General features: G+C 39.2%; 1 long non-coding RNA gene and 1 pseudogene across 1 annotated transcript; one reads left to right on the top strand and one right to left on the bottom strand.

Moving 5' to 3' along the window:
• Positions 1 to 6,928: 6,928 nt before the first annotated feature.
• LOC145717988 (uncharacterized) lies at positions 6,929 to 24,569 on the bottom strand. The gene is made up of 4 exons (XR_014141512.1): positions 24,466 to 24,569; positions 15,381 to 15,473; positions 7,807 to 7,907; positions 6,929 to 7,055 (listed from the first exon to the last, which is right to left on the bottom strand). It is a non-coding gene; the product is annotated as an uncharacterized LOC145717988 (long non-coding RNA).
• LOC102749022 (thymosin beta-10 pseudogene) lies at positions 14,486 to 14,678 on the top strand (annotated as a pseudogene).
• Positions 24,570 to 25,703: the final 1,134 nt, after the last annotated feature.

The following is a 25,703-nucleotide window of genomic DNA, read 5'->3' as shown; positions in this document are numbered from 1 at the left end:
ATTAACATAACATAATAAAACAAATTAAAAATATATATATACAGAATATATATGATAAATAGATGCTGGTTTTTAATGGGTGTGTTCTAAAAATGTTTTTAAGTATATTTACATTTTTGCAATATATTTTCATAAATAATAAAATAATCCATATTGTAACAAAATGTTTTGTCAAAACTTCAAACAGTTAGTATACAGATTTCAATATAAGTCACTCCAAAATCACGAGATTTAGATTTCATACTCAGCTTCTCAGTGGGAAAAATATTCAAAACAGAAATGGGTAGGCCTTATAGCTTCTACCCAATGGATATGTCTATATAGTTGTGAATTAAAACAAAAAACAAAGGCTAAAAGGGAAATTGGTTCTTAATCCTTATCTCTAGTTATAACAAATTGGAACATTCAGATGATTTTGACAGGTCTTCCTCTTTTGGAAACCAGGCATTCAGAGTATCCCAATGACTGAGAATGGGGGTGTACAGAGGAGAAAAGAGGAAAGAAGAAAGCATTACTGTAAGACAATACATCAATTCATAACTACACCCTGTACCCCATTATCCTAGCACTGTAGCCAGTGATCTCCCTTCTCCCTGCCACTGTTGCCATCAGTGCTTAATTTTAACAGGTTTACCTCTTTGGGATGGAGCGGTGAGCAAGGAACACATTGAATCTCTATGAGGAGTTAGGAGTTTTCCTAGGAAGGGCCCCAGAACCTCCCTTAGAGTATAACGAATCCTGTGTGAGTGTATCTCACTTTGTAATACACACTGCAATAATTTAACACGCTACAGATATCTCAACCTCATGTAATTTCCCCTTGGTTATTTAAGTTGCCTCTACCTCATCAGAAAGATTTGGAAAGGGTCCAAAGATGGTATTTAAAATCTTAGCTATTCAACATATATAAATGTATTTTAGCATGACCACAGTTACCGAAGAAGCAGAAATGAGCATGGAAGGAGAGAATACTTTTAAGTTTTCTCTTCCTATCCTTTTGTATTGTTTGATTTTTTAAAATAAGAATACTTTATATAAGAAAAAATAATAAAATCTTAGCTATTCATAAATGTCTTCCATTCTAGGCTATTTGAAAGGGAAGCAAGGGCAATTCTGAACAACTCTTCAATTACAGGTTTGGTCAAACCAAGAATAAATAAAGAAATGGCTTCATCTGAGTAATTGATCCTTCCAACAATGCTTGACCAACTGTGGTGTTCTTTAGATTACATCATTGATTGTCAGATCAAAAGTTATGGTAGGAGAAATCCTAGAACAGTTTTGCCATTGAGTTTGAATTTACCTACAAATACAAAACCATGGTGTATTGTCCCACACTTTTTATAGCTTTATAACTTTGGCTTTTGTCTCCCTGTTGGATGAGGACCAGGTACATTGGTATAGCTCCATAAAGCCTAATATTGGAAATAATTCAAAACCTCAAAGTCAATGTCACCTTACTCATTTCACCTGCCTAATGACTTCCTCTCTTTTCAAACAACCCAAAAAAATATGTATTCACATTACTGGGAAGAAGAAACTCTCCCTATATTTGCACAATGGGGTAATTTTTTGCCCTTCTAATTAACCAGCATGAGCCAAGTGTTTAAAAGGTTTCTTCTGAAACTGTGCCTTCAATTAACATTCACCATTTCTAAATTAATCATTGCTGACCTTAACATGCAGGATGTCTTAAAGACATGATTCAAATGGAAAAAGAAAAGATAATTCCATTCAGAGAAGTCTATTAACTACCTGTGTTTCTTAAGACTTTGGTCATTGCTTTTCTCCTGTCACTGTATAAAGAGTCCTAGAATTTGGAACACTGCTTCATCATATCTTTAGATAAAAGTCCTGCCAATGACCTTGAACGTGATTCCCATAGCTCTCTAATTTCAAAATTAACAGTGACTCATTAACATCATACAGTGCAAAATACATACTCTTCCATATATCATGTAATCTGAAATTTCCTGCAAGAAACAGGGGCACACTAAATTTCAGAATATTCTTATTACATTTAAAAAAATCAAATTGTTGTAATTATTAAAGGAACCCAAATGTGGGTGGTTTATGTTGAAAATCAAAGTAAGAGGCTTCCAGTGGGAAGCATTTTCCAAGGATTCAGTGGAACTAATGTCTTCTTTAAGCAATCATAACTCTGGGGAAACTCAAAGATAGCATCTAGCCAAATTGTACGATGACAAAGAAAAGCTTTTCTAACATAAAAAGGCATAATGTCTATGATATGTACAGCCAGGGACTTAAAGCATCATCTATGAACTACCAATTTGTGAGGTGAGTAACTTTATCATCTACGAAGGCCTACTATTCGACATCTTCTTGCCCGTGGTGCTAAAGGTAATGCTCCTCTAGGAGCAACTTAGCACTCCAGCATCAGGCTACTGATGCACAGGCTGGCTGTCAGGGTGAGCCAAGTGGCTCACCTTGCAACTTTGATCCTGTATGTCTGACTCTGCTTTTTGAACACCCTTATTCTATGAACTGTGCTTCTGTCCTCAACGGAAGAATGCTGATTATGTTCATTATTTTTTGTCTCCCTAAGTCAATGTGAATTCTGTGCTCCCTGTATTTATTTTATGCTAACCTGATCCTAGAATTTAAAATTTTACTACTTGAGCTTGAGAGAATCAGCACTAAAATTCTGAAGTCCATCCAGTCCATCTCCCCTCCCCTTTTTAACCTGACACCAAAAGCAACAAAAGCAAAAATTAGTAAGTGGGACTGTATCAAACTAAAAAGCTTTTGCATAGCAAAAGAAACGATCAACAAAATGAAAAGGCAGCCTACTGACTGGAAGAAAGTGTTTGTAAATCATGTATCTGATAAGGGGCTAATATCCAAAACATACAAAGAACTCATTCAACTCAATAGCAAAGAAATGATTTGAAGGTATGAATGGACAGTTTCCCAAAGAAGACAAAGAGATGGCCAACAGATATATGAAAAGATGTTCTATGTAATTAATTATCAGGGAAATGCATATCAAAACCACAATAAGATATTACCTCACACCTGTCAGAATGGCTATTATCAAAAAGGCTAGAAATAAGAGGTGTTGGTGAAGATATGGAGAAAAGGGAACCCTTGTGAACTGTCACTGGGAATATAAATTGGCATAAACACCAGGGAAAACAGTGTGGAGTTTCCTCAAAAAATTAAAAATAGAACTAACATATGATCCAGCAATTCCAATTCTGTGTATTGATGCAAAGAAAATGAAAACACTAATTCAAAAAGATAGCTGCACCCCCATGTTCACTGCAGCATTATTTACAATAGCCAAGATATAGAATCAACCTAAGTGTCCATCAGTGGATGAATGGATAAAGAAATGGGGGCATATAGAGAGAATGGATTACTATTCAGTCATAAAAAAAAAAAAAGGAATGAAATCTTGCCGTTTGTGACAACATGGATGGACCTTGAAGGTGTTATGCTAAGTAAAATAAGTCAGAAAGAGAAAGACACTGTATGATCTCTCCCATATGTGGAACCTAAAACAAACAAACAAACAAAAAACTAAGCTGACAGAGACAGAGGACAGATTGATGTTTGCCAGGGGTGGGAGGTAGGAGAAATGGATGAACTGTTTTTGGTTTTGGTTTTTTCAGTTTAAGTAAATTGAATAAAAAGAGTAAAAGGGACAAATAGCACATGCTCAATTAAAAACAGTGCACCAGCACTAAAATTCTAAAGTCCATCTAGTCCAATCTTTTTTTTTTTTTTTTTAAACAGGGAAAAAGTGTACCCTGGAAAATGTGCCTTTCCAAGGTCATACAGCCAGTTAGAGATATAGTTGGCATTTCTTACAGTAAAATTTCACATACTGGTGTCCCAGTTCTGCATTTGGATCTTCTCCCTTTGCTAATGAATTTTAATTGTCATCCAGATGACTCAATCCTGTTACAGTTATTTAAAAGAAAGATCGAAAGCTTTTCTCCGTATCCTTCTTCATCCTTCTTATACACATACTCACTCCTATCAACATGCTGGACACTTAGAAATCACATATCCCTGAGAGGGGTAAATGGAGACAAAATAAATATGTGACAATATCGCAGCAATATTCGGCTGCATAACCATCCATGGATATGTTATTCAGACGATATCAGACGGACAGAAATTTCACGGAGGACCAGCTTAGAGGGCCAGAGTGGTGGTGAAGAGAACACACATTTTAATCCAGGGGGACTGCAACTTGGAGGCCGGTTGCAACAATTACCAAGAGCTACCAAAGGAGGTGTTCCCGAACAGCTTAAAATATCACTGAACTTCTCCACAAAAATATAACTGAAAAAGAATTAGTTAAAAAACCCCACTATTTTTATAACGAAAGAATACATTTCCTTTTCTAATATGTCCTGGTTTGGAAAATTTACTGCATTTTCTCCCTTTTCACCGGAGATGAGAAAACTGTAACTTATCTTCTTGCTGACTGAACAAACTGTGAAACATTTTATAGACAGTTTATAGATAGGCCGTGAGTCACAGATTATAACTCCCTAACTGCCAAGAATGCATCTGCAGTTCCTAGAGTTCTCAAAACTCCTGTTCTAACCCACCCACCATACAGATTCCCCTAATACTCCATGTTACTTCTGCACTGAAAAGTCAGTATAGTTGTGGTAGATTAGGGGGTGCTTTTCAGTAATGACTCACTCCCCTTCCTACCTTACAGAAGAAGTCTATTTCCATGCCCCACTGATATTGGACTTGGCCATGTCATTTACTTTAGGCAATGCTGTGTTGACACATCCAAATGGGTGCTGCTTCAGCACTGTGCCTTAGGAGGAATTGCTTGTTTGGCTCTCTGGGAGCTTTGGGAGCCCAACTCCAGCTGAATCACAGAGAAACCAATTTGTAATATAAACCACTGAAATTCTGTGGTTGTTAGTAGCACTAGCTGACGGATACAATAGTTATTACATATGTTATTCAATTTGTTGCTTGGTAAATCTTTGCTGGTTTTCCATTTGTCTATGTCTCACCTTCCCAACCAGACTGGAAGACACTGGTGCAATTTAATACATGTTTCTAACTTTTCTGGCACCCCCAAAAGGCATCCCACTGTAACTGCTCAATACAGTCTAGCTTCAGGAGTCACCGTTTTTCCTTGTACCGCACATTGGAGCCAGTCTTCACCGTACCACTGGTAGCTCTCAGCGACAAGTGTTGTATTTCAGCAGCAATCTCGGAATACGTTTGAAAAGCACAGATGCTAAGCAACTCAACAGGATCATCAGCAGAAATGAGCAAGTGGAGAATCCTTTCTATGGGGACTTTGCTGGCACTTTAAGACGCTTTTCCATTCATGGTAGGACAACTTTCGCACATAAATGAAAAGGCCATTTTTTCTCCAGGCAAAATAGCTGATTTTAGTAGCACAAGGCCAGAAAAACCCCTTTACTGAGACAGCACAATTTTCCATTGGATTTCCCCATGACTCTGGTATTTAGAACTACCCCAAGGCTAAGAACTGATATATTTACTACTACTATCCACAAAGGGCACAGATCAAGCATGGTAGGCTACAAGGTGACCTTTAGTTGTGCTCAGACCAGCCTTTCCCACACATTTACAGTAAGCCACACACTCCTGGAATTTATTCCGTCCTCCCTGAGGTAGGAAGGTCAAGGACCTATGACAAAGCTGAAGGAGACTAAGGGTGTGAGGGGAGAAGGTGGACCGAAGGAGCAGCTGCGGAGGGAAGGCAGTGACATATAAGTGAGCTCGGTAGGTCACAGCAGAAACAGACTTTCTCTTTACGCTTAATTTTCAATGCCTGGGCAAAAAAAGTCAGGGGGAAACCATCTGCAATTACTGACTTTGACAGATAATCTCATCCCGGCCAGTTCCACTGTATGCCAACCCCCAATTTAAGGCAATAATATATGCCCATGTATACCCGTCATTTATGTCACACACACACTGTGAGTGTTAGTAAAAACTATCCAGGTAGTCTACTGAGGTGAGTTTTCTTTATTGAATGAAGAAATGGTTTGAACATTACCAAGTAATGCCGATTCTACTATGGACTGATAAGCATTTAAAGCACTCAAGATCATTCAAAAAAATGTATTAAGGAAGAAGGTAAAGAAATCTCAGCAACTCCCAAATTGGATCTATCAGTGGCAGCAGATGAGTGCTTAGCCAGTCTATTGAAAAGATTTAATTACATCCCTTTCTTACCTTGAATGTCTGAATCAATTTGACAGAGCGCTTAAAGCAATGGTTGTCTAAAGAACAAACTCTTCCTGCGGCTGGTGAAGTGAGTCCCCCTAACAGTAAGACTTATTAATAGCAAATTAATGATTGTCAAATCTAGGGCTCAATAATGACAAAGTTCTGTTGGAACTTACCATATTCTGTGTGTGTGTGTGTGTGTGTGTGTGTGTGATATTTTTAGCTTTAAATGTCTGCCTGTTTTGTTCCTTGAAACCTCGACACGTAAAATCTTGGTATGTCATCATGGGAGCACTCCTAGTTAAGATCTCCGCCACCTGCTTAAAGCAGGAAGGAAGACTGAAGAAAAAAATAACCTGCTTTGTTTTGGGTGCCATTCCGAACTTATCCAACACTAGCAAGATGTTTTTCCTTCCAGAGTCTCCAGGGCTGGAAACAAAAATCAGAACAAACCCTAAGAAATTTTAGGTGACTGAAAGGTAAAGCTTTAATTTAAAAAAGAAATTAAAACCTCCCGTATTCCATAGTATTTTAGTTCTTGGCTTTTCATAGTCATTTATCATGCTTGCCTCGAGACACTGTTAAAAGTAGGAATGTTTCAGGATATTTTTCAGGCTATGGAAAATATTTGCCTGTTAACCAACTGTTGCAGTTTGTACAAGATTGTCTGAGAACATGTGTACCTTTTCTAGAATCCTATTGTTCTTGAAACATGGGACTCTTTTCCTTGTCCTTCCTCCCGGGGGGCACTTGGAATCAGTTTGTTGAAAAGAGAGGCAGTTTCTTTTCCATTCAAGTTTGTTCAAACTCAGGAATGAGGAGAAGTCTGAAGAATGTTTGTGGCTAAGCTGGAAATCAATGGCAAAACGTGTTATGGTTTTACAACAAATCAAGTAGCACAGATTTGCTTTGTGTTCAGGAGTTAATCTACACTCTCTAAAAATGCTCCACAAGCCAGTTAAAGCAAATGAAGGAAAAGACTCTGCTGGAACCCCCTAGAGAGAATATAGTGCTATGTCATACAGCTCTCGCAAATGAGTGGGAGAGATCATCTTAAACCTTAAACCGTGTGTTGAAAACACATGCCAATCGCTCTGATGCTTGCCATTAACAACTTCAGAATTAGCTTACAGATGGTAATCTCCATAGAGCAGTGACTTTTATGTGGCGAACCCAGGGAAGAAAAGCTTTTTAATTCTTTTTTTTTCTTTTGCAGCTGAACACAAGTGATCTGGGAGCCTCAGCACCATATAGAAAATACAACTATATCATTGAAGTGTTTGGTGTTAATAATTCAGAGAAAGTGATAAACAGTCAAGGGTTTGAGAGAGGCTGGAAGTAAACTTTAAAAGTATAAAAGCTGAAAGCTCAAGTTTTGAAAATGTCCTTGGCGATTTAAAAATTCATATAAGTCCGTAGTTTCAAATCAACATTTTAGGTGTCCAAATTCTAATGCCTCCATTTTCCTGTCTAATTCCAAGTAATGGTCCTGGAAATAAAACTGGAATAGGACCCAAATATTAGAAATGGAGATAGAAAAATAATGTAGTTGCTTATTTTAAAGCTGAGGCAGTAAATAATCCCTAAAATATTACTCACCTGCTTTTACATTTACCCCAAGATCCTAACAGTGAGGGCTGCTGTATTTCTTCCCATTCTTGTAAGTGGTACAGTGTTTTATAGCACGGTATGATTCTGCCCTGAAATAATGGAGAAGGGAAAGTTCACAAAAAAGACTAGGATGGCCAAAAAGAAATGCCCTGTTACCTTTCAAGAGTGGAAGAGAGGTAAGGTAGATAATTCCAACTAGAGTGATCCCCAAGTCATTTTTACTTGGCTTTGAAGTATACTTCTGGCTGCTAAGTTTTATATTTCCTTTTTAGTGGTACTTCTTTTGGGCCAGTATTAACATGGGGGCTACTCAATTATGTGCAAGTAGGGAAACTTGAGGGTATCACTGGAGGGAACCAAAGAGCTCAGACGGCATGGAAAGGATGGACAGGAATTAAATATCTGCTGTCATTATCCCTAGTGGCAGATAATCCATGCAAAAAATAGTTAGAAGTCAACTCTTTTATGCTATATGCCCCAGTATAATTCATTAAGTGAGCACCTCTCCCCATCGCCTAACTATGAAGGAATGTGGCTTTCTGTGACTTAAGAAAACTAGTTCTAGGAAAGATTATCATCTTCATAATGGTTAGGAAGCAGGAACACAGAACAAATGATGGGTCACATCTTAGAAAAATCCAGTGCTTTAGATGATACTGCTTGAAATTCAGGTACCTTAAGCTTGACATAGTCATTTCCTTGGAGAGTGTCCTTCCTTGACTACTGGTGAAATGAAATCAGCCCATTTCACCTGCCTTCTCAAATATGGCGTGTCTAGACTTATATTTAAGTTAATTTTATTCCTCTTTAGTTCCTGAACACACAACTCTGTCATCACTCAGAAGGGCTCCATTTTCAAAATCTCTAAAACTGATATCGCCTCTCATTAGAGACTTCTCTTTCACTTTTTTTTTTTTTTCTTCGTGGATAGTTCTCTTCAAACATCTCTTCCCACTTCAATCAGACTGCCTGGCCTTGAGTATGTCCTTGATGGGAGCTCCTCAGCTCTTTCCCAGGACCAGTGCAATGAAGTATAAACTCAACAGGGCAAGCGAGGCTTTCCACTGATTGGGCCCCACCAAGCTCTCTATTCTCATCTCTGGCCTCCTCCTGAGTTCTATTACTCACAACTAGTTCACACTAAATGCTACTGTTCATCTTCCCAAAGCATGGCTCACTCTTTACATTAACATGCTAAAAAGTCTTGTTTCCTTTCTGCCTTTCCAGTGGAGACTGACCTCTCAGCCTTGGCTCTGGGGATCCTCCCTATCAACTGCACCACCCTACAACGGGAAGTTTAATAAATAGTAACTCTGAACTTGGGAATCAAGGGCAGGGAGGAGACCACAGTAGGACTCAAGTGACCTCAACAGTGAGAAGGAAAAGTGGACTACAGGGCTGGCACCTGCTGGGACTGACAATGCAAATGTTTTCACACATGTATCTAACGCATACTTTGTGATATAGACACTTTTACACTGAGCAAACCAAGGCTGGGAAAGTTTAAGTAACTCCCCTAGAGTTACTCTAACACTAAGCGTTAGAGGCAAGTTTCAACGCCAGGCATCTTTCAATCCAGAGCCTCGTTTATTTTGAATGCCCATAGCTGCCTTCTAGTATTCATGTCCACATTAAATGTTTCTTCCATCATAATCCTACTTACATTTCCAGGTCCAGACAAAATTCACAAAGACTTATTTGAAATGCCCCAAAATACATGGTCATTTATTACTTGGAGAACTACCTGCAAAGATGGAAATGTCCTATATCTTTGTTTGTCCAGTATGGTAGCCACTGGCCACATCTGGCTATCGAGCACTTGAAATGCGGCTAGTGAGACTGAGGAATGAAATTTTAAAATTTATTTAAATATGGGGTGCCTGCTGGCTCAGTCAAATGAGCATTTGACTCTTGGTTTCAGCTCAGGACATGATCTCAGGGTCGTGGGATCGAGCCCCACATCACGCTCTGCGCTTAGCCTAGAGTCTGCTTGAGATTCTCTCTCCCTCTCCCTCTGTCCCTCCCCCTGCTTGCGCACTCTCTCTCTCTCAAAATAAATAAATAAAATCTTTAAAACTTATTTAACTTTTATTACATTAACTAGCCACATGTGGCTGGCTACTGGATCTGTAGCTCCAGCTCTCTGCTACTCAAAATGGTCAATCAGCACTGGCATCACCTGGGAGCTTATTAAATATGTTAAATCTCAAGCCCTGCCTCAGACCTAGTAAATCAGAATGTCTAACAAGCTCTCCATGTGATTTATCTGCACATTAAAGTATGATAAACACTGCTCCAGTGCATTTATTAGCAATCATTATGGATTTTTTTAAAAAATCACATTTTGTATCAAGTTTTATAATACATACACCTGGAAGGCAGGAAACACCCTATTCAGGGAGCTAAATATGTGTTGAATTGAACACAGTATGTCTACTTAAAGACTCTACCTGGTGTTCCTTCTGGCCAGGCCTTCCTGCTTGCTGGGGAAGTAAGAATACTTTTGGTTACCCTTCCTCCAGGGTGGCCAGGCCCTTCAGGTCATTTGCCTATCTGCACGCTTGGTTACGGGCTCCTGCAGACTATCATATGGCCTCCGAGCTAGGATAAACAGAGTCTCTTCAGCCACCATACGATCCTTGCACTGTAGACCCCATGGAATCTGTTGCCAAAATACTGTCTGTCCTTTTAAGGTTCTGGATGTCTTCTAGTCTCCATCCTGTCTCAGCACCGGCTGTAGGGTCTCATACAGGACTCTGCCTGCATGCTCACGAAGCAAGCTTGGGGGTCTTTGCATGCACTGTTCTGATGATAGCCTGAGAAATCTTGGTCCCCTTTGGCCAACATCAGTGCCTCACGCTGGTGCCCTTAGGGCCCTTCTGGATGACTTCCAAGCACCAGCCTGCCGTAGCCCTTGGGTTCCATATTCCTTTGGGCCACTAGCCTTTTGGCTTGCTGGGCAACTGAGTGAAATCTCAGGCACTTTCCCTTCATGGCACTGGTGCCTCAGGAATCCTTCCATCACTAATTGCCCTCCCCCTGGGATCCTTTGGGCTACAAGCCTGCCCGCATCCTAGGGAAGTGTGGCTCTTTTCCCTCACTGTATTATTGCCCTGGTCCATCTGCAGAAGCTATCCAGGTACCAGCACAGGAACACGTGCTATGGTTCTGATTATTCTTCTGGCCACTGGCTTTCCCTTTGTGGTGGAATGGAGAGCACTTTAGAACATCTTCCAAGTACAGTGCTGTTGCACTGGGAGCCTATCTGGTCACTACCCTGCTCACCTTTCCGGGATTCTCTGGTCCACAAGTCTGCCTTAGTGCTATAAAACTATGGCCCCATTTGCTCACTGTAGTCTCCTCAAGGTGGTGCGTGGGTGGTACCTTCTGGTCACCCAGGCTAGAGTTCCAATAATCCCTAAGGCTTTTAACTTCCCCCTTGCTGGGGAAATAAAAAAAAAATTCATCCACTTTTCCTCCAGTGCGTAACCACATGGTGGAGTTCTGGAGATACTCTAGGCCATAGCCTGCTGGTGTTCTGGGGAAACGTGGCTCTTTCTGTCCACTGTAATACCTTGACAACAGTGCCTCATGTAACCTTCCCGGCATCAGCTCACCCTAGAGCTAGGGTTCCAGTATACTTCAGGCCGCCAGCCTTCCATTTTGCCGGGGAACCAAAGGCCCATTTAGTCACCTTCCCTGCTGTGTGATGATTCTTGGGATGGGCTATATGGTCATTAGCCTACCCACTCCTTGAGGTCCCAGGGATCCGTTCACTCACAAATTTGTCTGGGTGCTGTGGAAGTATGGCTGTTGTAGGCTACCATAGTATCCTCTCACTGGTGCTTCCAAAGAACCATCTGGGTTCCATCCCATCCTTGTGCTATCTTTATGGTGGTCCTTAAACCCACCCTCCCTCCCCCTGAAGGGAAGAGGGATGAACTTAAAGCCACCTTTACTATACTACACTGATTCTCTGAGAGCCCATCTGGTCACTGGCTTGCCCATGCCTAGGGATTTCTAAGATCTTTTGGGCTACAAGCCTGCCTTTAGTTACATCCTTTTCTTGTGACAGTGCCCTGGGACAAATATCTGGGCACTAACCCACCCCCATGTGCTATATATCGTTCCTTACATCCTTCAGGCCATCAGCCATCCCCACTGCTGGGGAACTGAAATCACTCTGTGCTACCTTACTTACAGTTCAATGATGATGCACTGTGTGCCCGCCTGATTGCTGGTTTGTGCTCCCTGTGCTTTTGAGTATCTTTTGGACCACAAACCTGTCCCTGTGCTAAAGAAGTATGGCTCCTTTTGCTCACCATCTTATCCTCAGCCTGGTCACTTGGAGAACCTTCTGGACACCAGCCTAAAGAAGTGCTACGGTTCTGGTTTTTTCCAGCCATCAGCCTTCCCCTTAGCTGCAGAAGGGAGAGCACCTTAGGCCACCTCCCTTGTAGAGCAATGATAGTTGGGGCCCATGCAGTTACTAGCCTCCTTACATCCTGGCATTCCCGGGATCCTCCATACCAAAGCCTGCTTTCATGTTGCGAAACCATGTCTCCTTTCACTCACTGGAGTTTTCTCAAGACGGTGCACTGGTTGTATGTTCCAGGCTTCCAGTGATCCTCAAGCCACCACCTTCCCCGTTAATGTGAAAACAGAGAAGCTTTTATCCACCTGCCCTCCACCACACTGATGCTCTGTGGGCCTATTTGTCACCAGACTGTCTATATGGTGGGGCTGTGGGGATACTTTAGGCCACATGCCTGCTGGTGTTCTGGGTTAACATGGTTCTTCCTGCCCACCAGAGATCCTTAAGAATGATGTCTCATGCAACTTCCCCTGTGCTAGCCCGACCTAGCACTGGGGTTCCCACGTACTTCAGGCTGTCAGCCTTCCACTTTGCTATGGAACCAAGAGCACTGTCAGCCACCTCCCCTGCAGGGCACTGATGCCTTATGAGGCTAGAGGGAGGAGAAACATCCAGGTACCAGCCTATCTACCACCTGAGGTTCAAAGATCCCTATACCCACAGGCTTCCCCATATTCTGAGAAAAACCTGACTCCTATTGGCTGCCATCCTGTACTCATATTGATGCCTCCAGAGAACCACTGCCTGCAAGTGTGCTTGGGTTCTTTAGTTCTTACACTTGCCAGCTCGAGAAATGGGTGAATTTTGGCCACCTGTCCTGCTGCTTGCTGGTGGTTGGTAGGGTGGTGGTGAGAGGCATCAAGTTACTAGCCTGCTCTTCTGGGATTCCTTGGGCCACAGGCCTGCCCACGTGCTGGGGAACTATAGTTCCTTTCACCCAGAGTCTCATCTTTGCCTCAGTCCCCCTGCAGAACCTTCTGACCACCAGCCACCCCTGTACCGTTTCTAGTTGTCCTTCCAGCCATTAGCCTGTCCCCTCACTGGTGATATAAGATCACTTTGGCTGTCTTCCCTGCAGTGCACAGATGTTCTGAGTGCCTGTGTGGTTAGCAGCCTGCCTGCCCTCTGGGTTGCAAGCCTGGCAGAATGATACAAAGTGTAGTTCGTTCTGACCAGGGTTGTATTCTTACCCTGGTGTCTTTGGGAAAAACTTCCTTGCACCAGTTGGTAGACATACTGTGGTTCTGGGCTTCCCCCTGCTGAAGAATCCAAAGCACTTTAGGTCATCTTTACTCCATAGCACTGATATCCTGGGGACCCATCTGGTCACTAGCCTGCTTGTTCCTTGGGATTCCTGGGATCCTTAGAGTGTCTGCATGCTGCGGAACTGTGGCTCCTTCTGTTTACATAATTTCCTCCTGATGGTGCCCTAGAGAGACCCTCAGAACACCTGTCTGCCCATGTGCTATGGTTCTGGTGGTCCTCAGGCCACCTGCCTTCCTGCTTCTTGGGAAACCAAAGGTACTTTGTACCACCTTCCCTTAGATACAGTGTTGTTTCAGTGACCCTTCGGTTTTCTCACCTGCTCTGCACCATGTGCTATGGTTCCTATGTTCCTTCTGGCCATCAGGCTTTCACATATTTCATGATCCCATTTACGGGAAAGTCCATAATAAGCAAATGTGTACAAGTAGAAAGTGGAATAGTGATTGCTAAGGGATGAGGGAAGGGAGGAATTTGAAGGTATAGAATTAAGAGGTGATGGAAATATTCTGGAATGAGATAGCAGTGATGGTTGCCAACATTGTAAATATCCAAAAAACCCCACTCACTTATACAGTTTAAAATGGCTAAAATGGTGAATTTTGGTAATGTGGATTTTTATTTTAATAAAACAAAAGCTCAGAAATTCTTTGTTTTAAATATCTTCTCACATGATTTTAGTAGCATATAATGCTAAGTGAAATAAGTTAGAGAAAGACAAATACCATATGATTCTAGTCCTATGTGGAATTTAAGAAACAAAACAAATGAGCAAAGGGAAAAAAATAGAGAGTGGCCAACTGAGAAACAGACTCCTAACTACAGAGAACAAACTGCTGGTTACCAGAGGGGAGGGGAGTGGATGGGTGAAACAGGTGATGGGGATTAAGGAGGGCGCTTGTCCTGATGAGCAAGGGGTGACGTACAGTGCTGAATCACTATATTGTACACCTGAAACTGATATTACACTGTATGTTTCCTGACTGGAATTAAAATAAAAACTTAAGGTCTCTTGCTGCAGCAACGCAACTGGGAGCACCAGGCGCCGGGCTCGGAGCGGAACTCCACAGATCGCTTTAAGAAAATGGCAGACAAGCCGGACATGGGGGAAATCTCCAGCTTCGATAAGGCCAAGCTGAAGAAAATGGAGACGCAGGAGAAGAACACCCTGCCGACCAAAGAGACCATTGAGCAGGAGAAGCGGAGTGAAATTTCCTAAGAACCTAGAGGATTCCCCACCCTCATCATCTTCAAGACACCCCAGTCGTGATGTGGAGGAAGAAGAGCCACCTGCAAGATGGACACAAGCGACAAGCTGCACTGTGAACCTGGGCACTTGGTGCTGACGCCACCGGCCTGCGGGTCTCTGAGGGGACCACCCCCCAATCGGACTGCCAAATTCTCCGGTTTGCCCTGGGATATTATAACAAATTATTTGTATGTTTAATGAAAATAAAACACACCTTGTGGCATGGCAAAAAAATAATAATAATAAAATAAAAATAAAAACTTAAAAAAAAATAGCTTCCTACATGATTTTAATGGAGATGGTCCATAGACTAGTGCCTGAGAATGAGTGAATAGAATAAAAAAGAATAAAAGTTGCTACTTACCAAGGGCAAACAAGTCACGTTTTCAAAGATGTGAGTGAAACATAATGAGTTTCTCATGCTCGTCCTGAAATTGCTTTTTAAGAGGACTGGCTAGGCTTGAACTCCATACGTGCCAGCGATCCCGTGCAGCAATGCACGGTAGCATCCACTGGTGCGCTCCCAGTGACCACCTGGTAAAGCAATATTGCCTGAGCACTCTTTGTAGAACTAAAATCAATCCCACTGTCGTTTCCTGCCTGATGAGAAACTAAATGAAGTGCTAATGAAATAGAGCAGAAGAAAGCCAAAAGAAAAACCGGGCTCACAAATACCTTTGCAAATCCTCTTCGGCAACCTGGGGCTTGGCCTGTGAGCAGCAATTCTTCCAAAAGTGCTCATTCAGAGAGATTACTTCAAAGTCACAGCTGTAATCAGATAATGAGATCATGCAACTGAAGTTCCCATGGTTTATGTCAACAAAGGAGATGTTATCCCTGTAACTTCAATTGCCAAAGAAACTACATTTGGGTTTATAAAGAAAAGTGCCTGAATTATCAGTGTAAAAAAAAATGGACACAAGTAATATACTTTGTTAAAGTTACAGCACAGAAAATAATATTTTTTATTTTATTTCATTTCAAAGGACAAAAAATATTGTCCTCCAATTGCTTCACTTGCTGCCATACTGTATCTCACACCCCATTTTGTTCGTCTTTAGTACCTACCTATCATGGCCCAGTTTTTCTCTTAATTTATTCAGGTTACTTATAAAATGCTTAATGTGACCTCAGCCCTGGGGATGTGAAGACAAAGACAAAACAAAAGAAAACACCACCACAGAACTAAAACCACAATTCCTGTTTCCAATAAACTGCCACAGAGTAAAAGGAAAGCATGGAAGACGGTGGTAAATTAAGAAACAGGATTGTTTTATTTTTCACTTTTAGAGAAATTTCTCAATAGAGTTATTTTTTTTGTGAACCTTGGTTTTGAGATGTTAGCTTAAAAATGTGTATTTTAAAGTTTCAGCAATTTCTTGCCACTGCTTCCCACTCTGCCCAGACTGTATAGACAGGCCCACGTGGGGATTGCAGAGAGGAGTCTGTTACAGTCCTAAAAGTCGATTTAATGCCTTGGTTTTTTGGCTGTAGGGGCAGCAAGGGGATGGGCAGAAACCTGTTTTCAATAACTTTACCTAAATTTCCCATTTCAAAGCTAGACCTTGTATTTGCCAGTCATGGTTATGCTAATCACCATAATTTTAAGGAATGTAATCTCTTACACCTATGCGTAAGAAAAACGCTACCAAAGAATCCCCCATAAAATAAGGCCATCACCCATTTTTTTTTCTTGTGGATTTTTCTTCCCTCAAGACTAGTTGTGGAGTAGCAGGAGGTTCTCTGCTTCTTTACAGAAAATACCTAAAACCAATGATGCACATTACTTACACCTTAAAAAAGATACAAACACAGAGACTATGACAATGTAATATGAAAATAACCCACGACTGTAAAGCAGGGCTTATCTGAGAAATGCAGAAATGATAAAACATAAGGACATGCATTAATGTAATTATGTTGATAATACAACAGTTGCAGAAAGGCATATGCTAAAATTGAATATTGAAAGGTACTTTTTAAGGAAATAGAAGATTTTTCCATTTATACATATAATTAATAGTCTTTATCATAAACCTGCCATCATTATAGTTAATAACAGATCTCTAGAGGAAGTCCCTGTAAACTCAGGGACAGCAATAAGAAATATGTGTTCACTGTTCTGATAAAGTAGCATTGTGGAAATTTTTATTAATGTAGTAAGCCATGTAAAAGAAATAGGAGTAAAAGAAAATAATCCGCAATTATTTTGAGATGATTTGATTATACTCCTAGAAATCCAAGGCATTCAGCTAAAAATAACAATCTCTAGTCTTAATGAAAGCTTAATCAAGGTAACAATATTTGATACCCAGAAGTCAACAATACTCTGTAACTTCATAATAGAGAAATAAAAGATAATTTTACAAAGATCTATTCAATAGAAATATATTGCCCTTAAAAGCAATAAAAGGAATAAACTTAAGAAAGAGTGTGTAGAAAATGAATAGGTAAAACTGCAAAATTTTATCGGTACATTGAAAAGAGGACCTAAATAAATAAAAAATTGTGACATATTGTCAGATGGAAAGAATGATTATTTTCTTATTTTTCTGTCCAAGTTAGGTTTTAGATAACCTGGAATTAAATACTTAATCTCAAATGGTATTTTTACAGAATTTGACAATTTTATTCTAAAGTTCAACATTCAGAAATATGGATCTTCACAAAGGGATGCAGAGCTCCAGAAATGGTAACTACATGGGTAAATATAGAAGGTCTAAAAATTGAAGTCACAATTTAAATTTTTATGTAAATCTTTTCAAAATATAGTTAACTGTTTTTCATAGAATTGCCATATAACCCAGCAACTCCATTTCTGGGTATATACATACAATGGAATATTATTCAGCTTTATAAAGGAAGAAATTCTGATATGTGCTCCAATTTGGATGAACCTTGCAAATAGTATGTTACATAAATTAAGCCAGACGAAAAAGGACAAATACTGTATGACTGCACTTATATGAGGAATCTAGAATAGTCGAATTCATAGAGACAGAAAGTAGAATAGCAGTCACCAGGGGCTGGGGAGGAGGGGGATGGGAAGTTACTGTTTAATGGGTACAGGGTTTCAGCTTGGGATGATAAAAAAAAATCTGGAGATAAGATAGTGATGATTGTTCACTACAACATGAATGTATTTAATGCCACTGAACTGTACATTTAAAAATGGCTAAGATGGCAAATTTGATGTTATGCATATTTTACTACAATAAAAAAGATAATTCACTGTTCTATAAATAATAAAAATGTATTATGGAAACACACACACACACACATACACACACTGACCCAGCAGGGAGAAATATACATATACCATGGTAAGGTTTGTAAACTGTATGTGAGGTTATGTACAGTTATAGTAAGTGGTATACAGTTAAAAGTAGAAAGAGATCTACTAAAGACCTGTACTATAAACCCTAAAGCAATCACTAAAAGAAGAAAACAGAATTATAAACTAATAATCTGACAAAGATAAAACAGAATAAAAAATATTTAATCCAAAAGAAAGCAGAAAAAGAGGAAAAAGAGAACAAAGAATAGTTTGGACAAATAGAAAACAAAAAGCAAGATGACAGACTGCAACTAACCCATATCAATAATTATATTAAATATGAAAAGTTCTAATTGTCCCAATTAAAAGTTAGAGATTGTTAGAGTAGGTAAAAATTCAAAAGTTTTAAGAAATATACTGTAAATATAAAGACACAAATAGATTGACACTAAAAGAATGAAAAAGTATTCCATGTTAAGACTACCCAAATGAAACTTGAGCAGCTATATTAAAATCAAAAATTTCAGAGGAAAGAATATTCCCAAGGAAAAAAAAAGATTATTTCATAATGATAACAGGGTAAATTCAGGGAACATCATTATTCTACACTTTTATACACAGATAAATAAGCACATGAAGATATGCTCAACATCAATAATGATCAGGGAAATGTAAATTAAAACCACAATGAGATACCATTACACACCCACTAGGAACAGCTTAAGGACTGATCATACCACCTGTTATGAGGATGTGGATGAATTGCAACTCTCATACACAGCTGGTGGGAATATGATATGAGAAAAGAGACTTGGCAACAGTTTGACAGCTTCTTAAAAAATTAAACACACAGTGATGGTATGATCTAGCCATTCTGCTCTTAGATATTTACCTGAGAGAAATGAAGGCATACATCTATATGAAGACTTGTACATGAATGTTCATAACTGCGTTACAGTGCTACTTGTAATAGCTAAAAACATGAAATGAACAAAATGTCCATTGACAGATGGATGGATAAACAACCTGGGGTATATCCATCCAAAGGAATGCTAGTCAGCAACTAAAATGAATGAACTATTGATACACAATACAGCATAGATAAATTCCAAAATACTTATGCGTAGTGAAATAAGCCAGACTGAAAGGATACACTCTGTATGATTCTATTTATAGGGAAATCTAAAGAATTCAGGCTAATCTATAGTGGCTAGTGGTTACCTGGGGATGGGAGTAAGGCACTGTGAGGGACAAGACAGAGAGAGTACAAAAGGGTACAAGAAAACTTTTGGAGGGGAATGGATATATTCATTATCTGGATTATGGTAGTGATACATTTTAAGTATGTGCCACTTATTGCATGTCAACTGTATACCTCAATAAAGCTATTAAAATATATAGAACATGTATATAAATTTATATATAAACAAAAAGGCCTTTTATGTCTTTAAGAAAGGAAAAGCAAAGATAATACATAGAACTGGGATAATTTTTTTTAGCAAATGGGCAACAATAAAAAGAACATATACACCACACTAAATATGAATGAAAAGTTTTATATAAATAAGCTTCTAATATAAAGGAACAGAATCGAATTGTATTGGTCATTTATCAAAATCTGTTTGGAGGATGCTTACTTTCTAAGCATAGGAGAAAAAGAAATAGTCACAAAGAAAAAGGCGGACAAATAATTCTGTATATTCTATAGAAAATAAAATAAAAAGCCATCTGGGAAAAATATTTGTGGCAAAAATGCCTGAGGGTGAACATCTCTAATCTATAAAGGGCCCAAACAAGTAGGTCAATTCTAAGATCAACAAATAACAGGAAAAAGATGTGAACAGACAATTCACAAAAGGGAAAATTCAACAAGTAAATGTTCAATAAAAAAGTGATAACATTTTTCACCCACTTAATTAGTAAAGCCTTGAAAATGAATGCTGCTAAGTATGTGTTAAATCTGATACCCTTCTATACTACTGCTGCTTTGAATACTAGTATAAACTTTATAGGCTATCACAGTTTTAGTTTTTAAGAACTCTAAAACTAGTCAAATCCTTTGGTATAATAATTTTCCTTCTGGGATTTTAGCCTAAGGAAATAATCCAAATTCTGGAATAATCTTATCCTTTAAGATATTTTTCAAATAACAATGTAAATTAAAAACTCTAAATAGCTAAAACAGGAGACTTGCTAATTAAATCAGGGTATAACTGCTCAAAGGAATATTTTATAGGCATTAAACAAAACACAGACACTATATAGCAAGATGGAAAAGCATATAATATAATGCTAGGTTCAAAAGCATGATATTAAATTTTATGCACTCTGTGGTTAAAATAACATAAATATTTTAATGCACCAAATGCAAAAGGTAAATATAAAACTAATAGCAATAGACGGGTCAGTGATTAATTATCTTATTTTTAACTGTAATATTCTCATTCTATTTTTATGTTTAAAAACTGAAAACAATTCATGACAAACCATTTTACAGTAAGTGTGATGTAAATGCCAAGAATCTTTGAGAAACATTTATAAGCAAGCAGTCACATAGACATGAGAGCTTTTGGTGTGTAAGGTGAGCATTTGGGGGTTAATTTTCTGGAACTCATTTTCTTCCTGTGTACACTGATCTCTAAACATCAGATTTCATGATTCTCAGGGCTTCATCAATACTAATTAAGTTAAGCCAGGTTTCCACTGATTTTCTTTGTCTATTTGTAAACTACAAAATGCTAAACCAATCAGTTTAGACAAACTAATCCAACTGATCAATTCAATGAAAAAAGTCAAAGTGCTAATTGTGCATTATATTGTTTCAAAGAAAGCGAAATGGATCCGGTTTTTTAAAGAGATTCTTTCAGTTTGGTTAAACTGTGAGGCAATGTACAGGCAGTGATAAAGATCTGGCTGTTCCTAAAAGGTTAAAAATGAACTCTAGAGTTCTCAGAGCCATGCTTCATGAAAAATCACACTGATTACTAATCCTATAGCTCTGGATGGCTCAGTTGTAAAGATTTACTCGATTTTTGCTCAGAGTGGCTTTCTTTGATCATCCTTTCCTAAATAGCCAACCCCCTGCTATATACCATACCCCATAATCCTATTTTATTTTTTCATAGTAGTTATTACCAATTGAAATTATTTTATCAATTTGTTCACTCTTTCATTCACCTTTACTCAAAGGTCTCACCTGTGTTATTGGCTGAAATATCCTCTGGGTCTAACACACTGCATGGTACATAGAAAGTGTTCAATTAATAATTGTTGAATAAATAATTAAATGTATTTGACACCAGTAATAGTAACAATAGCCTTAACAGAGCTGAAACCTATCATCCAGGACAAGATGAAGGTCAGGGAAGATTCACTCAAGACCAGAGTTGGGACCAAAGAGGAAAGCCCAATGAAATGAAATACTCCCAATCCTCATTATGGAGAATGGTTGGCACCAGGGTATTCAACAAGATGGTCTTGTGCATAATGGGAAATCTATACTGCTCTGAGATTAAGGATTAGAATGAGGAGGTAAGGCAATGGGTCATCTTAATTCTTGGGCTCATTTTGGGTGCTCTCAGGAATCACCAAAACTTAGAGGTAAGGTTTGGCATCTCCCGTCCAACTTGGTAATAAAAGAAAGTCTCAGACCAAATCCTCTACACACACTGGCAAGAAGAGCCATATAATGCCAAACTAAAGAAATCCTAGAAGTCTGTCCTTTCTGGTGCTTCCATATGTAACTTGAATAAATTGTACACCCGAGAAAAATACAATATTATTGTAGTGGTAGGACTGACGCACCATCTACTTTAAAGAGGTGATAGGAATATTCCAGAATACCAACTGGGTTCCAGGTTTAGGTTTAAACATGTGCCACAATTAGTGGTAAATGTAAAGGGCTTGTTGGATTTGTATTCTTTATTTACTCAAAGATGGGTAGTGTCTTTAAAGCATTTTAGCCAATAAATACATCTTGAATACCAGCAAATGCACCTATGACAAACTATTTCTAACATCTTGGCCTAATTAGCAAGCTATAAAATTCACCAATGAAAAGCCATTTCTACCACTAATTATGCTAATTAGAAAAATCTAGTGTTGATGGGAGACAAAGGTAGTTAAGACATTTGTAGCAGCCATCCCTGGAATGGCCTTTCTTATGCTTACCTCACCATTCCTAGGATATGGAATTCTGATGAGGATTACAGATTACTCTTAAGGATAGAATAAAACTGACACATTTGTATCATGTAGGCTATACTGAAGCACTTTACAGAAAAAATTACAGATATCATAAATGGTATCTCTGTTCATAATCAAGAGGGCCTCAGCCAGGGAGCTAGAGGTATAATGAGGAGGTATACTGGAGAAAATATTGAAAGATCTGTGGCCCAGAACTAAGCAGGAATCCAAGGCAGGCAAGAATCTCATGTCAGGGCAGAAAGCTAAGCCAGGTAACTGAACAATCCATAAAAGAAGCACAAATATGAGTGGGTTTTACCTAGAAAAGGGAAAACAGGGCAGATGTAAGACATTAAGTCGGAAGCAACATGGATAAGCAGGACTTATCTCTTGGGGTACAAAATCTTCGCTCTGATCTTGGTACTTGAGAGCATGAGGAGTCCTGAAGTCAGAACTTGTGCGAAATCATGATTTAATTATAAGCCCCACTGCCTTATGGGAGAAATGAAGAGAAATGATAAGGGCCGAAGTTCCTTGAGCCAGTATATATGTATACAGGAATATACTCTTATCTGTAGTCCAGGTTACCAATTGTATTTCATTGTAACTCTTATTCTTTGTAATTCTATATATTATATCTTATCAATTTAAAAACATTCTGAGATGTATCCACAGGCTGCCAAAGGGTTTCATAGCATAAAAAATGTTAAGAACTCCTTGATCTGTGTGTGTGTGTGTGTGTACATGTGTGGTGGGGGTGGGGTGGGGTTGAAAGACCTTTATGAGGACTCAGAAGTTGAGTGAAACTAAACTTATGGGTAGGGTAGTAGGGGTGGTCATCATCAGAACACCCATCAACACAGTTCAGGGAGAACTGAAGCAGGTTTTGGGGTATGAGGCAGAGGCCAGCCCTGACATTCGTATTCAAATGGAATCAAGTAAAATTTAATCATAAGGGGAAAAGCTGCCACAAAAGGCTAATATCCTTCAGTGGCAGTGTATAAAAGAGGGTGGGTTGTGTGTATATAAATCTCACCTAACAAAGCAGCTCATGTTTCAGAGTCTGTATCCCCAAACTGTGTCTTAGAAGCCAACCCAAAGCCATAGATTCAAGTGCAAGTAGTTTACTGAGGGTGTGATCTCAGGAGAGAGACACAGTAGAGGAGTAGGGAAGTGAAACAAACAATGGAATCTTGATAACAAAGTTGTGTTATTACTACTGTGGGCAACTGGAGCTTAATCTCACTGGGAACCTTGGGATGTGGAGTAAAACAACACCTCAGAGACATCCCAACTGAAGGACAAGGGCACTAAGATATCTACACACCAAGTTCTGTCAGTCACTGGTCAAAGGCTGTTCTTATAGGGAGGCATTTAGTTCCTGGCATTTCTGGCCTCATGTATGTATGGGGGAGTAAAGGCGTTGAGGAGTGTAAGTTCAGAGAAAGGAGATGTCTGGGTGGCTCAGTTGTTAAGCGTCTGCCTTCAGCTCAGGTCATGATCCCAGGGTCCTGGGATTGAGTCCCACGTTGAGCTCCCTGCTCAGCGGGGAGTCTTCTTTTTCCTTTACCCCTTCCCCCTCCCATGCATTCTCTCTTGCTCTCTCTCAGATAAATAAATAAAATCTTAAAAAAAGACTAGTGATTACCTTCAGCTCAGGTCATGATTTTGGAGTCCCAGGATCAAGTCCCACATTGGGCTGCCTCCTCAGCGGGGAGTCTGCTTCTCCCTCTGACCCTCCCCCCTCTCGTGTTCTCTCTCTTTCTTTCTCAAATAAATGAATAAAGAATCTTTAAAAAAAATTAAAAATTAAAAAAAAAAAAAACAACAGTAAGTCCAGAGAAAGCCCAAATGCAAAGACAGGCAGATGCCAGCAGTCGGCAGGATGGTAAGGGCTGAGGGGATACTGGTGTGGTGGTTGGGAAGGGGAGGATCTGCCATGCTTGATAAGTAACAGTTGTAATTAACTTTACTTAATAGGGTATCTGAAGTCAGGTTAAGGGGGAATTTAGGTTTTGTATGCCTTCTCTCCTTGTTTCAACTATCTTAACCATTACTGTGACCCTCCTTCTCCGTGGCTAAGAGAAAGCGGAGGTAGAGAGCCAAAAATTTCTTCTCCAAAATAATTTTTATAGTTCTCAGATTCTGAGCAGTATATCCTTGGCTGTATCAGAAGTAAACACTGAGGCTGTACCCAAAGACTGCAGCGCTACTTGTCCTCAGTACCAGTGGGGGTACAGTATGAGTGGAATTAAATGAAGGTTGAACATATAAGGCACTTAGAGAACCACCTCTCACCAGTCCGAGGAAGGAGTCTTCTGTTCAGCTCAAAGCTCATACTGTTCTCAGTCCTCTTGGATGACTCAGGAGAATGGATCTTTTCAAAGGCATTAAAGGAGGCTGTAAAAAGAAAAATGGTTTTAAAAGCATGATGAAATTAAAAAGAAACCAAAACAAAACTCCTGGCATCTGTGCCCTGAAACATCATCCAACTCCTATAATAAGTGCAAGCACAGTCTTTCATTTGGGAGTGCTTGTGGTCCTGGCATTTTTCCCTCCCTGAAACTAGAGAGAACCGTCTCTCTACCCAGGTCATTGAATAATAAAGTTTATGTTGCTACGACCAACACTGATTTTGCCCTAACCACAAGATGTTGTGAGAAAGAGCCATTTCTGTGAGAAGTCCCAAAGACTTGTATTTCAGAAGGTAAAAGTTTTTTTCTTTGAATGATAATTTATCATTATTCCTCCAACTGATCTTTTCTTAACGAATGTATGAAGCCTAGAAAACATTTTAATGCTGTAATTATAGGGGGCTAATCTGTGCCAAATGGATTATGATAAGCCTTTACTGTGTAGCTGGGCCACCAAAGATTTGATCAGGTCAGAAGAGAAGGAATTAATCTGTGATACTTTAAAAATTGGGTTTTGAAGTTGATTTTTAAACTTAAAACAATTTTTTTTTTGTCTTCAAGACTATCCATGAAAGTCTTTTGAACATACTATGGACTCAGAAGTCAGGTTTCTTGTGAATGTGTGCGTCTAAATGTGTCTATCGACCTCTTTCCACTCAAGAATCACTAGAAAGAAGAACACCTTAATCAGAAATGGCAGAGATGATTCACAAATACCAATGGAGTGTTTTTTTGCTAATTGAAAATATTTTTATAGTGATCACTTAAACTCTTTCAAATCTAGAGTTCAGAGATTGCCTGTTATTATTCCCTAACCTAATGCATCTCTGCAGGGAAGTACCTAGTATTTTAACAGGCTCTTTAGTTTGAAATGATAATGAGAAGACTTACTTTTTTTGAAGAAGAAAAGTCACTGGTGATTTACTGGGAATTAGGAAGGCTTCATTTATCTGGGTGGTGATGCTGAAATGGGGAAAGGATATGAGGTATTTAATCCACAATGGCCTCTGATAATGTCCAGCTAATATCTAGCTGTCTGTCCAGGGGGAAACTGAGTATTTCACAGTACTTTTGGCTTTTTAATTTTTTTTTTTTTTAAGATTTTATTATTTATTTGAGAAG

This window comes from Leptonychotes weddellii, chromosome X (genome assembly GCF_054177405.1).
Source record: "Leptonychotes weddellii isolate Sample4059 chromosome X, ASM5417740v2, whole genome shotgun sequence".
Classification (NCBI taxonomy): domain Eukaryota; kingdom Metazoa; phylum Chordata; class Mammalia; order Carnivora; family Phocidae; genus Leptonychotes; species Leptonychotes weddellii.
This window is presented reverse-complemented; position numbering and strand designations above follow the sequence as displayed.